A 19,356-nucleotide genomic window follows, 5' to 3' on the forward strand; every position below is an offset into this window, starting at 1 on the left:
ATCTAAAAGTACGCCATACATTTTTTGTTCGAAACTTTTTGCTAAAGACTTTGGCGGTATTCCCGAACAATTATCTCGAAAATTTAATTTTTCGAAAATTTTTCATAAATTTATTTGAGTGTAGCTCAGCATCCGCTGGACCAATCAAAAAGTGCGCCATACATTTTTTGTTCAGAACTTTCTTCTAATCACTATGAAGGTATTCCCGAACGATTATCTAGCGAATTTAATTTTTCGAAAATTTTTCCAAAATATTTTTTAGTGTAGCTCAGCATCCGCTGGACCAATCTAAAAGTGCGCCATACATTTTTTGTTCGAGACTCCCGGGTTAAGACTTTGGCGGTATTCCCGACCAATTATCTCGCAAATTTAATTTTTCGCAATTTTTTAAAAAATTTATCTGAGTGTAGCTCAGCATCCGCTGGACCAATCAAAAAGTGCGCCATACATTTTTTGTTCAGAACTTTCTTCTAATCACTATGGCGGTATTCCCGAACAATTATCTCGAAAATTTAATTTTTTGAAAATTTTTCCAAAATATTTTTTAGTGTAGCTCAGCATCCGCTGGACCAATCTAAAAGTGCGCCATACATTTTTTGTTCGAAACTTTTTCCCTATTTTTTTGGCGGTATTCCCGAGACATTATCTCTGAAATTTAATTTTTCGAAAATTTTTCCAAAATATTTTTTAGTGTAGCTCAGCATCCGCTGGACCAATCTAAAAGTGCGCCATACATTTTTTGTTCGAAACTTTTTCCCTATTTTTTTGGCGGTATTCCCGAGACATTATCTCTGAAATTTAATTTTTCGAAAATTTTTCCAAAATATTTTTTAGTGTAGCTCAGCATCCGCTGGACCAATCAAAAAGTGCGCCATACATTTTTTGTTCAGAACTTTCTTCTAATCACTATGGCGGTATTCCCGAACGATTATCTAGCGAATTTAATTTTACGTAAATTTTTCCAAATTTGTTTTCTAGTGTAGCTCAGCATCCGCTGGACCAATCAAAAAGTGCGCCATACATTTTTTGTTCGCTACTTTTTGCTAAAGACTTTGGCGATATTCCCGAACAATTATCTCGAAAATTTAATTTTTTGAAAATTTTTCCAAATTATTTTTGAGTGTAGCTCAGCATCCGCTGGACCAATCAAAAAGTGCGCCATACATTTTTTGTTCGAGACTCCCGGGTTAAGACTTTGGCGGTATTCCCGACCAATTATCTCGCAAATTTAATTTTTCGCAATTTTTTAAAAAATTTATCTGAGTGTAGCTCAGCATCCGCTGGACCAATCAAAAAGTGCGCCATACATTTTTTGTTCAGAACTTTCTTCTAATCACTATGGCGGTATTCCCGAACAATTATCTCGAAAATTTAATTTTTTGAAAATTTTTCCAAAATATGTTTTAGTGTAGCTCAGCATCCGCTGGACCAATCTAAAAGTACGCCATACATTTTTTGTTCGCTACTTTTTGCTAAAGACTTTGGCGGTATTCCCGAACAATTATCTCGAAAATTTAATTTTTCGAAAATTTTTCATAAATTTATTTGAGTGTAGCTCAGCATCCGCTGGACCAATCAAAAAGTGCGCCATACATTTTTTGTTCAGAACTTTCTTCTAATCACTATGAAGGTATTCCCGAACGATTATCTAGCGAATTTAATTTTTCGAAAATTTTTCCAAAATATTTTTTAGTGTAGCTCAGTATCCGCTGGACCAATCTAAAAGTGCGCCATACATTTTTTGTTCGAGACTCCCGGGTTAAGACTTTGGCGGTATTCCCGACCAATTATCTCGCAAATTTAATTTTTCGCAATTTTTTAAAAAATTTATCTGAGTGTAGCTCAGCATCCGCTGGACCAATCAAAAAGTGCGCCATACATTTTTTGTTCAGAACTTTCTTGTAATCACTATGGCGGTATTCCCGAACAATTATCTCGAAAATTTAATTTTTTGAAAATTTTTCCAAAATATTTTTTAGTGTAGCTCAGCATCCGCTGGACCAATCAAAAAGTGCGCCATACATTTTTTGTTCAGAACTTTCTTCTAATCACTATGGCGGTATTCCCGAACAATTATCTCGAAAATTTAATTTTTTGAAAATTTTTCCAAAATATTTTTTAGTGTAGCTCAGCATCCGCTGGACCAATCAAAAAGTGCGCCATACATTTTTTGTTCAGAACTTTCTTCTAATCACTATGGCGGTATTCCCGAACGATTATCTAGCGAATTTAATTTTACGTAAATTTTTCCAAATTTGTTTTCTAGTGTAGCTCAGCATCCGCTGGACCAATCAAAAAGTGCGCCATACATTTTTTGTTCGAGACTCCCGGGTTAAGACTTTGGCGGTATTCCCGACCAATTATCTCGCAAATTTAATTTTTCGCAATTTTTTAAAAAATTTATCTGAGTGTAGCTCAGCATCCGCTGGACCAATCAAAAAGTGCGCCATACATTTTTTGTTCAGAACTTTCTTCTAATCACTATGGCGGTATTCCCGAACAATTATCTCGAAAATTTAATTTTTTGAAAATTTTTCCAAAATATTTTTTAGTGTAGCTCAGCATCCGCTGGACCAATCAAAAAGTGCGCCATACATTTTTTGTTCAGAACTTTCTTCTAATCACTATGGCGGTATTCCCGAACAATTATATCGAAAATTTAATTTTTTGAAAATTTTTCCAAAATATTTTTTAGTGTAGCTCAGCATCCGCTGGACCAATCTAAAAGTGCGCCATACATTTTTTGTTCGAAACTTTTTCCCTATTTTTTTGGCGGTATTCCCGAGACATTATCTCTGAAATTTAATTTTTCGAAAATTTTTCCAAAATATTTTTTAGTGTAGCTCAGCATCCGCTGGACCAATCTAAAAGTGCGCCATACATTTTTTGTTCGAAACTTTTTCCCTATTTTTTTGGCGGTATTCCCGAGACATTATCTCTGAAATTTAATTTTTCGAAAATTTTTCCAAAATATTTTTTAGTGTAGCTCAGCATCCGCTGGACCAATCAAAAAGTGCGCCATACATTTTTTGTTCAGAACTTTCTTCTAATCACTATGGCGGTATTCCCGAACGATTATCTAGCGAATTTAATTTTACGTAAATTTTTCCAAATTTGTTTTCTAGTGTAGCTCAGCATCCGCTGGACCAATCAAAAAGTGCGCCATACATTTTTTGTTCGCTACTTTTTGCTAAAGACTTTGGCGATATTCCCGAACAATTATCTCGAAAATTTAATTTTTTGAAAATTTTTCCAAATTATTTTTGAGTGTAGCTCAGCATCCGCTGGACCAATCAAAAAGTGCGCCATACATTTTTTGTTCGAGACTCCCGGGTTAAGACTTTGGCGGTATTCCCGACCAATTATCTCGCAAATTTAATTTTTCGCAATTTTTTAAAAAATTTATCTGAGTGTAGCTCAGCATCCGCTGGACCAATCAAAAAGTGCGCCATACATTTTTTGTTCAGAACTTTCTTCTAATCACTATGGCGGTATTCCCGAACAATTATCTCGAAAATTTAATTTTTTGAAAATTTTTCCAAAATATGTTTTAGTGTAGCTCAGCATCCGCTGGACCAATCTAAAAGTACGCCATACATTTTTTGTTCGCTACTTTTTGCTAAAGACTTTGGCGGTATTCCCGAACAATTATCTCGAAAATTTAATTTTTCGAAAATTTTTCATAAATTTATTTGAGTGTAGCTCAGCATCCGCTGGACCAATCAAAAAGTGCGCCATACATTTTTTGTTCAGAACTTTCTTCTAATCACTATGAAGGTATTCCCGAACGATTATCTAGCGAATTTAATTTTTCGAAAATTTTTCCAAAATATTTTTTAGTGTAGCTCAGCATCCGCTGGACCAATCTAAAAGTGCGCCATACATTTTTTGTTCGAGACTCCCGGGTTAAGACTTTGGCGGTATTCCCGACCAATTATCTCGCAAATTTAATTTTTCGCAATTTTTTAAAAAATTTATCTGAGTGTAGCTCAGCATCCGCTGGACCAATCAAAAAGTGCGCCATACATTTTTTGTTCAGAACTTTCTTGTAATCACTATGGCGGTATTCCCGAACAATTATCTCGAAAATTTAATTTTTTGAAAATTTTTCCAAAATATTTTTTAGTGTAGCTCAGCATCCGCTGGACCAATCAAAAAGTGCGCCATACATTTTTTGTTCAGAACTTTCTTCTAATCACTATGGCGGTATTCCCGAACAATTATCTCGAAAATTTAATTTTTTGAAAATTTTTCCAAAATATTTTTTAGTGTAGCTCAGCATCCGCTGGACCAATCAAAAAGTGCGCCATACATTTTTTGTTCAGAACTTTCTTCTAATCACTATGGCGGTATTCCCGAACGATTATCTAGCGAATTTAATTTTACGTAAATTTTTCCAAATTTGTTTTCTAGTGTAGCTCAGCATCCGCTGGACCAATCAAAAAGTGCGCCATACATTTTTTGTTCGAGACTCCCGGGTTAAGACTTTGGCGGTATTCCCGACCAATTATCTCGCAAATTTAATTTTTCGCAATTTTTTAAAAAATTTATCTGAGTGTAGCTCAGCATCCGCTGGACCAATCAAAAAGTGCGCCATACATTTTTTGTTCAGAACTTTCTTCTAATCACTATGGCGGTATTCCCGAACAATTATCTCGAAAATTTAATTTTTTGAAAATTTTTCCAAAATATTTTTTAGTGTAGCTCAGCATCCGCTGGACCAATCAAAAAGTGCGCCATACATTTTTTGTTCAGAACTTTCTTCTAATCACTATGGCGGTATTCCCGAACAATTATATCGAAAATTTAATTTTTTGAAAATTTTTCCAAAATATTTTTTAGTGTAGCTCAGCATCCGCTGGACCAATCTAAAAGTGCGCCATACATTTTTTGTTCGAAACTTTTTCCCTATTTTTTTGGCGGTATTCCCGAGACATTATCTCTGAAATTTAATTTTTCGAAAATTTTTCCAAAATATTTTTTAGTGTAGCTCAGCATCCGCTGGACCAATCTAAAAGTGCGCCATACATTTTTTGTTCGAAACTTTTTCCCTATTTTTTTGGCGGTATTCCCGAGACATTATCTCTGAAATTTAATTTTTCGAAAATTTTTCCAAAATATTTTTTAGTGTAGCTCAGCATCCGCTGGACCAATCAAAAAGTGCGCCATACATTTTTTGTTCAGAACTTTCTTCTAATCACTATGGCGGTATTCCCGAACGATTATCTAGCGAATTTAATTTTACGTAAATTTTTCCAAATTTGTTTTCTAGTGTAGCTCAGCATCCGCTGGACCAATCAAAAAGTGCGCCATACATTTTTTGTTCGCTACTTTTTGCTAAAGACTTTGGCGATATTCCCGAACAATTATCTCGAAAATTTAATTTTTTGAAAATTTTTCCAAATTATTTTTGAGTGTAGCTCAGCATCCGCTGGACCAATCAAAAAGTGCGCCATACATTTTTTGTTCGAGACTCCCGGGTTAAGACTTTGGCGGTATTCCCGACCAATTATCTCGCAAATTTAATTTTTCGCAATTTTTTAAAAAATTTATCTGAGTGTAGCTCAGCATCCGCTGGACCAATCAAAAAGTGCGCCATACATTTTTTGTTCAGAACTTTCTTCTAATCACTATGGCGGTATTCCCGAACAATTATCTCGAAAATTTAATTTTTTGAAAATTTTTCCAAAATATGTTTTAGTGTAGCTCAGCATCCGCTGGACCAATCTAAAAGTACGCCATACATTTTTTGTTCGCTACTTTTTGCTAAAGACTTTGGCGGTATTCCCGAACAATTATCTCGAAAATTTAATTTTTCGAAAATTTTTCATAAATTTATTTGAGTGTAGCTCAGCATCCGCTGGACCAATCAAAAAGTGCGCCATACATTTTTTGTTCAGAACTTTCTTCTAATCACTATGAAGGTATTCCCGAACGATTATCTAGCGAATTTAATTTTTCGAAAATTTTTCCAAAATATTTTTTAGTGTAGCTCAGCATCCGCTGGACCAATCTAAAAGTGCGCCATACATTTTTTGTTCGAGACTCCCGGGTTAAGACTTTGGCGGTATTCCCGAACAATTATCTCGAAAATTTAATTTTTTGAAAATTTTTCCAAAATATTTTTTAGTGTAGCTCAGCATCCGCTTGACCAATCAAAAAGTGCGCCATACATTTTTTGTTCAGAACTTTCTTCTAATCACTATGGCGGTAATCCCGAACAATTATCTCGAAAATTTAATTTTTTGAAAATTTTTCCAAAATATTTTTTAGTGTAGCTCAGCATCCGCTGGACCAATCAAAAAGTGCGCCATACATTTTTTGTTCAGAACTTTCTTCTAATCACTATGGCGGTATTCCCGAACGATTATCTAGCGAATTTAATTTTACGTAAATTTTTCCAAATTTGTTTTCTAGTGTAGCTCAGCATCCGCTGGACCAATCAAAAAGTGCGCCATACATTTTTTGTTCGAGACTCCCGGGTTAAGACTTTGGCGGTATTCCCGACCAATTATCTCGCAAATTTAATTTTTCGCAATTTTTTAAAAAATTTATCTGAGTGTAGCTCAGCATCCGCTGGACCAATCAAAAAGTGCGCCATACATTTTTTGTTCAGAACTTTCTTCTAATCACTATGGCGGTATTCCCGAACAATTATCTCGAAAATTTAATTTTTTGAAAATTTTTCCAAAATATTTTTTAGTGTAGCTCAGCATCCGCTGGACCAATCAAAAAGTGCGCCATACATTTTTTGTTCAGAACTTTCTTCTAATCACTATGGCGGTATTCCCGAACAATTATCTCGAAAATTTAATTTTTTGAAAATTTTTCCAAAATATTTTTTAGTGTAGCTCAGCATCCGCTGGACCAATCAAAAAGTGCGCCATACATTTTTTGTTCAGAACTTTCTTCTAATCACTATGGCGGTATTCCCGAACAATTATCTCGAAAATTTAATTTTTTGAAAATTTTTCCAAAATATTTTTTAGTGTAGCTCAGCATCCGCTGGACCAATCAAAAAGTGCGCCATACATTTTTTGTTCAGAACTTTCTTCTAATCACTATGGCGGTATTCCCGAACGATTATCTAGCGAATTTAATTTTACGTAAATTTTTCCAAATTTGTTTTCTAGTGTAGCTCAGCATCCGCTGGACCAATCAAAAAGTGCGCCATACATTTTTTGTTCGAGACTCCCGGGTTAAGACTTTGGCGGTATTCCCGACCAATTATCTCGCAAATTTAATTTTTCGCAATTTTTTAAAAAATTTATCTGAGTGTAGCTCAGCATCCGCTGGACCAATCAAAAAGTGCGCCATACATTTTTTGTTCAGAACTTTCTTCTAATCACTATGGCGGTATTCCCGAACAATTATCTCGAAAATTTAATTTTTTGAAAATTTTTCCAAAATATTTTTTAGTGTAGCTCAGCATCCGCTGGACCAATCAAAAAGTGCGCCATACATTTTTTGTTCAGAACTTTCTTCTAATCACTATGGCGGTATTCCCGAACAATTATCTCGAAAATTTAATTTTTTGAAAATTTTTCCAAAATATTTTTTAGTGTAGCTCAGCATCCGCTGGACCAATCAAAAAGTGCGCCATACATTTTTTGTTCAGAACTTTCTTCTAATCACTATGGCGGTATTCCCGAACAATTATCTCGAAAATTTAATTTTTTGAAAATTTTTCCAAAATATTTTTTAGTGTAGCTCAGCATCCGCTGGACCAATCAAAAAGTGCGCCATACATTTTTTGTTCAGAACTTTCTTCTAATCACTATGGCGGTATTCCCGAACGATTATCTAGCGAATTTAATTTTACGTAAATTTTTCCAAATTTGTTTTCTAGTGTAGCTCAGCATCCGCTGGACCAATCAAAAAGTGCGCCATACATTTTTTGTTCGAGACTCCCGGGTTAAGACTTTGGCGGTATTCCCGACCAATTATCTCGCAAATTTAATTTTTCGCAATTTTTTAAAAAATTTATCTGAGTGTAGCTCAGCATCCGCTGGACCAATCAAAAAGTGCGCCATACATTTTTTGTTCAGAACTTTCTTCTAATCACTATGGCGGTATTCCCGAACAATTATCTCGAAAATTTAATTTTTTGAAAATTTTTCCAAAATATTTTTTAGTGTAGCTCAGCATCCGCTGGACCAATCAAAAAGTGCGCCATACATTTTTTGTTCAGAACTTTCTTCTAATCACTATGGCGGTATTCCCGAACAATTATATCGAAAATTTAATTTTTTGAAAATTTTTCCAAAATATTTTTTAGTGTAGCTCAGCATCCGCTGGACCAATCTAAAAGTGCGCCATACATTTTTTGTTCGAAACTTTTTCCCTATTTTTTTGGCGGTATTCCCGAGACATTATCTCTGAAATTTAATTTTTCGAAAATTTTTCCAAAATATTTTTTAGTGTAGCTCAGCATCCGCTGGACCAATCTAAAAGTGCGCCATACATTTTTTGTTCGAAACTTTTTCCCTATTTTTTTGGCGGTATTCCCGAGACATTATCTCTGAAATTTAATTTTTCGAAAATTTTTCCAAAATATTTTTTAGTGTAGCTCAGCATCCGCTGGACCAATCAAAAAGTGCGCCATACATTTTTTGTTCAGAACTTTCTTCTAATCACTATGGCGGTATTCCCGAACGATTATCTAGCGAATTTAATTTTACGTAAATTTTTCCAAATTTGTTTTCTAGTGTAGCTCAGCATCCGCTGGACCAATCAAAAAGTGCGCCATACATTTTTTGTTCGCTACTTTTTGCTAAAGACTTTGGCGATATTCCCGAACAATTATCTCGAAAATTTAATTTTTTGAAAATTTTTCCAAATTATTTTTGAGTGTAGCTCAGCATCCGCTGGACCAATCAAAAAGTGCGCCATACATTTTTTGTTCGAGACTCCCGGGTTAAGACTTTGGCGGTATTCCCGACCAATTATCTCGCAAATTTAATTTTTCGCAATTTTTTAAAAAATTTATCTGAGTGTAGCTCAGCATCCGCTGGACCAATCAAAAAGTGCGCCATACATTTTTTGTTCAGAACTTTCTTCTAATCACTATAGTGGTATTCCCGAACAATTATCTCGAAAATTTAATTTTTTGAAAATTTTTCCAAAATATTTTTTAGTGTAGCTCAGCATCCGCTGGACCAATCTAAAAGTGCGCCATACATTTTTTGTTCGGAACTTTTTGACTATTTTTTTGGCTGTATTCCCGAGACATTATCTCGAAAATTTAGTTTTTTGAAAATTTTTCCAAAATATTTTTTAGTGTAGCTCAGCATCCGCTGGACCAATCTAAAAGTGCGCCATACATTTTTTGTTCGAAACTTTTTCCCTATTTTTTTGGCGGTATTCCCGAGACATTATCTCTGAAATTTAATTTTTCGAAAATTTTTCCAAAATATTTTTTAGTGTAGCTCAGCATCCGCTGGACCAATCAAAAAGTGCGCCATACATTTTTTGTTCAGAACTTTCTTCTAATCACTATGGCGGTATTCCCGAACGATTATCTAGCGAATTTAATTTTACGTAAATTTTTCCAAATTTGTTTTCTAGTGTAGCTCAGCATCCGCTGGACCAATCAAAAAGTGCGCCATACATTTTTTGTTCGAGACTCCCGGGTTAAGACTTTGGCGGTATTCCCGACCAATTATCTCGCAAATTTAATTTTTCGCAATTTTTTAAAAAATTTATCTGAGTGTAGCTCAGCATCCGCTGGACCAATCAAAAAGTGCGCCATACATTTTTTGTTCGGAACTTTTTGACTATTTTTTTGGCTGTATTCCCGAGACATTATCTCGAAAATTTAATTTTTTGAAAATTTTTCCAAAATATTTTTTAGTGTAGCTCAGCATCCGCTGGACCAATCAAAAAGTGCGCCATACATTTTTTGTTCGAGACTCCCGGGTTAAGACTTTGGCGGTATTCCCGACCAATTATCTCGCAAATTTAATTTTTCGCAATTTTTAAAAAAATTTATCTGAGTGTAGCTCAGCATCCGCTGGACCAATCAAAAAGTGCGCCATACATTTTTTGTTCGGAACTTTTTGACTATTTTTTTGGCTGTATTCCCGAGACATTATCTCGAAAATTTAATTTTTTGAAAATTTTTCCAAAATATTTTTTAGTGTAGCTCAGCATCCGCTGGACCAATCTAAAAGTGCGCCATACATTTTTTGTTCGAGACTCCCGGGTTAAGACTTTGGCGGTATTCCCGACCAATTATCTCGCAAATTTAATTTTTCGCAATTTTTTAAAAAATTTATCTGAGTGTAGCTCAGCATCCGCTGGACCAATCAAAAAGTGCGCCATACATTTTTTGTTCAGAACTTTCTTCTAATCACTATGGCTGTATTCCCGAGACATTATCTCGAAAATTTAATTTTTTGAAAATTTTTCCAAAATATTTTTTAGTGTAGCTCAGCATCCGCTGGACCAATCAAAAAGTGCGCCATACATTTTTTGTTCGAGACTCCCGGGTTAAGACTTTGGCGGTATTCCCGACCAATTATCTCGCAAATTTAATTTTTCGCAATTTTTAAAAAAATTTATCTGAGTGTAGCTCAGCATCCGCTGGACCAATCAAAAAGTGCGCCATACATTTTTTGTTCGGAACTTTTTGACTATTTTTTTGGCTGTATTCCCGAGACATTATCTCGAAAATTTAATTTTTTGAAAATTTTTCCAAAATATTTTTTAGTGTAGCTCAGCATCCGCTGGACCAATCTAAAAGTGCGCCATACATTTTTTGTTCGAGACTCCCGGGTTAAGACTTTGGCGGTATTCCCGACCAATTATCTCGCAAATTTAATTTTTCGCAATTTTTTAAAAAATTTATCTGAGTGTAGCTCAGCATCCGCTGGACCAATCAAAAAGTGCGCCATACATTTTTTGTTCAGAACTTTCTTCTAATCACTATGGCGGTATTCCCGAACAATTATCTCGAAAATTTAATTTTTTGAAAATTTTTCCAAAATATTTTTTAGTGTAGCTCAGCATTTGCTGGACCAATCTAAAAGTGCGCCATACATTTTTTGTTCGAAACTTTTTCCCTATTTTTTTGGCGGTATTCCCGAGACATTATCTCTGAAATTTAATTTTTCGAAAATTTTTCCAAAATATTTTTTAGTGTAGCTCAGCATCCGCTGGACCAATCTAAAAGTGCGCCATACATTTTTTGTTCGAAACTTTTTCCCTATTTTTTTGGCGGTATTCCCGAGACATTATCTCTGAAATTTAATTTTTCGAAAATTTTTCCAAAATATTTTTTAGTGTAGCTCAGCATCCGCTGGACCAATCAAAAAGTGCGCCATACATTTTTTGTTCAGAACTTTCTTCTAATCACTATGGCGGTATTCCCGAACGATTATCTAGCGAATTTAATTTTACGTAAATTTTTCCAAATTTGTTTTCTAGTGTAGCTCAGCATCCGCTGGACCAATCAAAAAGTGCGCCATACATTTTTTGTTCGAGACTCCCGGGTTAAGACTTTGGCGGTATTCCCGACCAATTATCTCGCAAATTTAATTTTTCGCAATTTTTTAAAAAATTTATCTGAGTGTAGCTCAGCATCCGCTGGACCAATCTAAAAGTGCGCCATACATTTTTTGTTCGAAACTTTTTCCCTATTTTTTTGGCGGTATTCCCGACACATTATCTCTGAAATTTAATTTTTCGAAAATTTTTCCAAAATATTTTTTAGTGTAGCTCAGCATCCGCTGGACCAATCAAAAAGTGCGCCATACATTTTTTGTTCAGAACTTTCTTCTAATCACTATGGCGGTATTCCCGAACGATTATCTAGCGAATTTAATTTTACGTAAATTTTTCCAAATTTGTTTTCTAGTGTAGCTCAGCATCCGCTGGACCAATCAAAAAGTGCGCCATACATTTTTTGTTCAGAACTTTCTTCTAATCACTATGACGGTATTCCCGAACAATTATCTCGAAAATTTAATTTTTTGAAAATTTTTCCAAAATATTTTTTAGTGTAGCTCAGCATCCGCTGGACCAATCAAAAAGTGCGCCATACATTTTTTGTTCAGAACTTTCTTCTAATCACTATGGCGGTAATCCCGAACAATTATCTCGAAAATTTAATTTTTTGAAAATTTTTCCAAAATATTTTTTAGTGTAGCTCAGCATCCGCTGGACCAATCTAAAAGTGCGCCATACATTTTTTGTTCGGAACTTTTTGACTATTTTTTTGGCTGTATTCCCGAGACATTATCTCGAAAATTTAATTTTTTGAAAATTTTTCCAAAATATTTTTTAGTGTAGCTCAGCATCCGCTGGACCAATCAAAAAGTGCGCCATACATTTTTTGTTCAGAACTTTCTTCTAATCACTATGGCGGTATTCCCGAACGATTATCTAGCGAATTTAATTTTACGTAAATTTTTCCAAATTTGTTTTCTAGTGTAGCTCAGCATCCCCTGGACGAATCAAAAAGTGCGCCATACATTTTTTGTTCGAAACTTTTTCCCTATTTTTTTGGCGGTATTCCCGAACAATTATCTCGAAAATTTAATTTTTTGAAAATTTTTCCAAATTATTTTTTAGTGTAGCTCAGCATCCGCTGGACCAATCAAAAAGTGCGCCATACATTTTTTGTTCGAGACTCCCGGGTTAAGACTTTGGCGGTATTCCCGACCAATTATCTCGCAAATTTAATTTTTCGCAATTTTTAAAAAAATTTATCTGAGTGTAGCTCAGCATCCGCTGGACCAATCAAAAAGTGCGCCATACATTTTTTGTTCAGAACTTTCTTCTAATCACTATGGCGGTATTCCCGAACAATTATCTCGAAAATTTAATTTTTTGAAAATTTTTCCAAAATATTTTTTAGTGTAGCTCAGCATCCGCTGGACCAATCTAAAAGTGCGCCATACATTTTTTGTTCGAAACTTTTTCCCTATTTTTTTGGCGGTATTCCCGAGACATTATCTCTGAAATTTAATTTTTCGAAAATTTTTCCAAAATATTTTTTAGTGTAGCTCAGCATCCGCTGGACCAATCTAAAAGTGCGCCATACATTTTTTGTTCGAAACTTTTTCCCTATTTTTTTGGCGGTATTCCCGACACATTATCTCTGAAATTTAATTTTTCGAAAATTTTTCCAAAATATTTTTTAGTGTAGCTCAGCATCCGCTGGACCAATCAAAAAGTGCGCCATACATTTTTTGTTCAGAACTTTCTTCTAATCACTATGGCGGTATTCCCGAACAATTATCTCGAAAATTTAATTTTTTGAAAATTTTTCCAAAATATTTTTTAGTGTAGCTCAGCATCCGCTGGACCAATCAAAAAGTGCGCCATACATTTTTTGTTCAGAACTTTCTTCTAATCACTATGGCGGTATTCCCGAACAATTATATCGAAAATTTAATTTTTTGAAAATTTTTCCAAAATATTTTTTAGTGTAGCTCAGCATCCGCTGGACCAATCTAAAAGTGCGCCATACATTTTTTGTTCGAAACTTTTTCCCTATTTTTTTGGCGGTATTCCCGAGACATTATCTCTGAAATTTAATTTTTCGAAAATTTTTCCAAAATATTTTTTAGTGTAGCTCAGCTTCCGCTGGACCAATCTAAAAGTGCGCCATACATTTTTTGTTCGAAACTTTTTCCCTATTTTTTTGGCGGTATTCCCGACACATTATCTCTGAAATTTAATTTTTCGAAAATTTTTCCAAAATATTTTTTAGTGTAGCTCAGCATCCGCTGGACCAATCAAAAAGTGCGCCATACATTTTTTGTTCAGAACTTTCTTCTAATCACTATGGCGGTATTCCCGAACGATTATCTAGCGAATTTAATTTTACGTAAATTTTTCCAAATTTGTTTTCTAGTGTAGCTCAGCATCCGCTGGACCAATCTAAAAGTGCGCCATACATTTTTTGTTCGAAACTTTTTCCCTATTTTTTTGGCGGTATTCCCGAGACATTATCTCTGAAATTTAATTTTTCGAAAATTTTTCCAAAATATTTTTTAGTGTAGCTCAGCATCCGCTGGACCAATCAAAAAGTGCGCCATACATTTTTTGTTCAGAACTTTCTTCTAATCACTATGGCGGTATTCCCGAACAATTATCTCGAAAATTTAATTTTTTGAAAATTTTTCCAAAATATTTTTTAGTGTAGCTCAGCATCCGCTGGACCAATCTAAAAGTGCGCCATACATTTTTTGTTCGAAACTTTTTCCCTATTTTTTTGGCGGTATTCCCGAGACATTATCTCTGAAATTTAATTTTTCGAAAATTTTTCCAAAATATTTTTTAGTGTAGCTCAGCATCCGCTGGACCAATCTAAAAGTGCGCCATACATTTTTTGTTCGAAACTTTTTCCCTATTTTTTTGGCGGTATTCCCGAGACATTATCTCTGAAATTTAATTTTTCGAAAATTTTTCCAAAATATTTTTTAGTATAGCTCAGCATCCGCTGGACCAATCTAAAAGTGCGCCATACATTTTTTGTTCGAAACTTTTTCCCTATTTTTTTGGCGGTATTCCCGAGACATTATCTCTGAAATTTAATTTTTCGAAAATTTTTCCAAAATATTTTTTAGTATAGCTCAGCATCCGCTGGACCAATCTAAAAGTGCGCCATACATTTTTTGTTCGAAACTTTTTCCCTATTTTTTTGGCGGTATTCCCGAGACATTATCTCTGAAATTTAATTTTTTGAAAATTTTTCAAAAATATTTTTTAGTGTAGCTCAGCATCCGCTGGACCAATCAAAAAGTGCGCCATACATTTTTTGTTCAGAACTTTCTTCTAATCACTATGGCGGTATTCCTGAACAATTATCTCGAAAATTTAATTTTTTGAAAATTTTTCCAAAATATTTTTTAGTGTAGCTCAGCATCCGCTGGACCAATCAAAAAGTGCGCCATACATTTTTTGTTCAGAACTTTCTTCTAATCACTATGGCGGTATTCCCGAACAATTATCTCGAAAATTTAATTTTTTGAAAATTTTTCCAAAATATTTTTTAGTGTAGCTCAGCATCCGCTGGACCAATCAAAAAGTGCGCCATACATTTTTTGTTCAGAACTTTCTTCTAATCACTATGGCGGTATTCCCGAACAATTATCTCGAAAATTTAATTTTTTGAAAATTTTTCCAAAATATTTTTTAGTGTAGCTCAGCATCCGCTGGACCAATCTAAAAGTGCGCCAGACATTTGTTGTTCGAAACTTTTTCCCTATTTTTTTGGCGGTATTCCGGAACGATTATCTCGCAAATTTAATTTTTCTAAATTTTTTCCAAATTTGTTGTCTAGTGTAGCTCAGCATCCGCTGGACCAATCAAAAAGATAAATAAGAAACTTCGCCGTTTTTTCCATCACGCATCTAATGGATAAATACGGAACAGTTAGTCCTTTCAAAGGGAATGCGAACAATCCCTAAGTCTAGTAGTTTCCAACATACGAGGCTTTGCGGTTTTTCGAACTTGTAGTTTCTAGGACTAATGCCTGGAATATATACTGAAAATTAACGACAAGGTGCGATTCAACCTCTCCCATATATTATATATACATACATATATATATATATATACTACAGATGATGTTAATTCAACTCAGAGACGACAAAGCTTTAAGCACAGGGATTCAAACAAATCAGGAATGACGCTAAGCTCTCTTCAGAAAACGACTAATTAACACACTAAACTCATCAAACGAATGACATTGCATGCGTTAGAGAATTTTGGATATTAACTGATTAAATATCTGCTCCAGAGAACTTTAGATATGCACGTTGCTTAATTGGGAAATTCTCCTCTCTTCTCATTAAATATATATATATATATATATATATATATATAGCGAAATTCTCTCTTCCTCATGATAGACTTTTCAAAAATTGTCACTTACAGATAATTATTATTTATTTATTTTGCTTCTGAATTTATAATTATATATAAAAAAAAGATTTGGACAAAATTCACGAAAACATATTTGATTTTATATTATTTTATTTTAAAAAAAATGTATTAAAAGTTGATATTAATACAGTATATGAATAATGAAACTGAATTTATCTAATTTAAATTCTTTTTAAACCTGGAAAATTCGTTTTATTTTTTTAATACTCTTTAAACTTTTTTATTCATTATCTTGACTATAAATGAAGCAGAAAAAAATTTTTTTTGTACAAATTGAAGAGCACAATGGAAATTTTTTGATTTACCTGTGGAAAAATGATTTGAAAATCATCAAGTTAAAAATTAATTACAAAAAAGATATTTGAATAAAGGCATATATTTTCAGAAAAACTGATTCCGAGTGTAACCAATTTGGAGGGGATTTTTTTTTTTTTTTGAAGATAAAAAAACATCTAAAGAAATAGATAGACAGTAAAGAAAGGAAAATTGAAAAAAAGGGTTTTAAAAAAGATAGTGAACAAAAGAGGAGCGAAAAAGGTCGGACTGATTAGCACACTAGAGTTCGCATAATCTTGAAAGCGATCTGGAATTCATTCGCACTTAATCCCAGGAGACGTCCCTCTCTCTCTCTATATATATACAAATGTTATAGAACTCTCTAATTCAACATTCCTGATGAATACCCAAAAAAAGAATTTTTTTTTTTATCACTTGAATAAACCCTGAATTTTCGAAATTAATTATTATTATTATTACTAAAATATTATTTTTAGGAGAAAAGGAAAATAAAAAAAATTAAAAAATATATCAGATTTGAAACATGTAATCAGGTCTATTGGGATTTTAGCTCAACAGTGATGTGAAGGAATTTGTGTATGTGTCGTCAGACAGAATTTCGTAATATTAGAGAGAGAGAGAGAGAGGGGTGGGGGGCAAATCCAGAGAGTCCAATTGTATAGTCTGTCTGCGCATTGCACGTCCGTTTCTACACTTGAAACAAGGATCGAACTCCCAGTTGGGTGAAACGATGTTCGTACAATGCCACGCACACACACATATAGAGAATAACGTCGTTGCCTTGCGATGTCACTAATTAGTGACACCTACCTCACAAATGGCCAGAGGTGCATACACCACAAGGGAATGTCATTTCCTTTCCATATACAATTCCAATAATTGTTATTAGCTCACACCAATCATTTACAGTTCACGTTTAATTTCATTTCAATTAATCTCACACATATATGGCTAATTACTTTCTTAAAACATTATTTTATTCATTACATTAGGTTAAAAAAAAAATTATAGGTACACTCGAGAAAAATAATTTTTTTTTCTTGTGAAATTAAATTACACTGAGAAAAATGTTTAGTCAGAGCAACCAAAATTTGGTTGGGCCAACAAAAAAATTTTGTTGGTATTTAAGCAACCAAACTATTTGTTTGAATCAACCAAACTATTTGTTTGAGTCAACCAAAAAATATGGTTGAGTGTTTATTGTTTGCATAACAAAAATGTTTGGTTAGATCAACCAAATTTTTTTTGTTAGGTCAACAAAAATGTTTGGTTGATCAAACAAACAGTTTTTTTTTTGTAAAATTAAAAAATTTATTCTACCTTATTTATTTTCTTTTTATCTTTTTTATTTATGTCATTATTTATTTATTATCCAATTTAACGTTTAATTTATATTTATCCAATTGAAATATTTGTGGACTTTGAAAAATCTCATCTCCGCCTGGGATCGAACCTCTGTTTTAAAACTGAAGGTCGGGAGCTCTGACCACTGGACTACTCATACTTGTGAGAGATTTAAACTATCTGTTCTCTTAAGCTATGAACTGAGAGCGAATCAAATTATTTGGTTGTCGCAACCAAATTTTGGTTAGGACAACAAACGTTCATTTGGTTTTTTAGACCAAACTATTTTATTGTGTTAACCAAATTATTTTGTTGTCGTAACCAAATTATTTTGTTGTCGTAACCAAATTATTTTGTTGTCGTAACCAAATTATTTTGTTGTCGTAACCAAATTAATTTTGTTGTCGTAACCAAATTTTAATTGGAATTTAAAAATGTTCAACCAAATAATTTTGTTGGCCAAACCAAATGTTTGGTTGAGATAACTCTACGACATTGTTTAAGCCAACCAAAATTTGGTTACAAGAACCAAAAAATTGCCTATAACCAAACAATTTTGTTGCAAACACTAAATTTTTTTCTCACTGTATGTAAAATTTAAAAAAATTCTTTTCTAACTTATTAATGAAAAAAAAAATAATGGTTGAAATATTTATAAACTAATTTTTCAATTTCTTTTTTTTTTCATGCGGTTTTCGTTGAAAATTAAGATCGCATGTAAATTAATTCTTAATTCGTCTTAATTTTATACAGTCGCAGAAACTCAGAGATCTGCATTCTAAGGATCTTTTGTAATAGCGCAGAAACATAATTGTAACTTCTACCTCGTTAACCTCGTTGTCAGTTTCACGTTTGCTTCAGGGATTGTCACGACGACATAGAAAATTTGTAAAAATACCTTTCTTATTTCTTCACCGAAAAAAAGAAAATATAACATTTTTCGCTGATACAGAAATTTTTTTTTTTTTCCCTTGAAAATATCCAATTTAATTAAATTTATAATTAAAAAAGTCAATTGTCATTTCTAAAGAAAATAAAAGAAAATTTCTTTTCGTAGGAAAAAATTAATTTTGTAAAAAAAAATTAATATTTTTTCCCCCCTATATATTAATCTAATGTCAAAACGTTGACTAATTGCTCACCAACTCATACGGGGGGGGGGATTTTTCTTGCTTTTAACTCCCAACTCTAGCGATCAGTTCCGCATCATATCACAGAGGAATGTGCACTTTTTTGTCGACAAAAATTTTTTACTTCCACCCCCTTTTCCCACCCCCTTTTTTCTCCTATATGGTATCTGCAAAGCTTCGCTGCAGAAACGTTGGTTTTTAGGGGGGAGGGGAAGGGTGATGAGGGGGGGGGGTGAGGGAAACTGGGGAGAGAAAACGCAGTCTGCCAATGAATTACGACCTCTTCTCCATCATACGCAATTCCTGCGCAGAATCGCGTTCAAGTCAACCTCATCCCCCCCCTTCCCTCACCCCTCTTCGCGTATTAGTCGCACAATGGAACAACGTTCTCTCTCTCTCTCTCTTTAGTTTATTAAATTAAACAACTTAATGAGAAAGCAACTTCACACTGGAAAATGTCGCGAAAATTAAAGACACCAAACTTTTAACGCTTATTATTATTATTATTATTATTTATTATTATTATTATTTTTATTTTTATTTTTACTATTATTATTATTTTTATTACTATTATTATTATTATTTTTATTACTATTATTATTATTTATTATTATTATTATTATTTATTATTATTATTACTATTATTATTATTTTTTTTATTATTATTATGATTATTATTATTATTTTC

The 19,356-nt window shown here is 33.5% G+C and overlaps 1 protein-coding gene and 1 long non-coding RNA gene across 5 annotated transcripts in view; one reads left to right on the forward strand and one right to left on the reverse strand.

Moving 5' to 3' along the window:
* The window catches only part of LOC127282384 (glutamate receptor 1), a 283,556-nt gene that overhangs the window by 238,682 nt on the left and 25,518 nt on the right, over nucleotides 1–19,356 (forward strand). The gene's annotated exons all lie outside the window — the stretch shown is intronic.
* LOC127282404 (uncharacterized) overlaps nucleotides 1–19,356 on the reverse strand; it is a 99,421-nt gene that overhangs the window by 68,897 nt on the left and 11,168 nt on the right. The gene's annotated exons all lie outside the window — the stretch shown is intronic.

Source organism: Leptopilina boulardi, unplaced genomic scaffold, assembly GCF_019393585.1.
Source record: "Leptopilina boulardi isolate dan_hultmark-lab unplaced genomic scaffold, ZJU_Lbou_2.1 LbouV2_30, whole genome shotgun sequence".
Lineage (NCBI taxonomy): Eukaryota > Metazoa > Arthropoda > Insecta > Hymenoptera > Figitidae > Leptopilina > Leptopilina boulardi.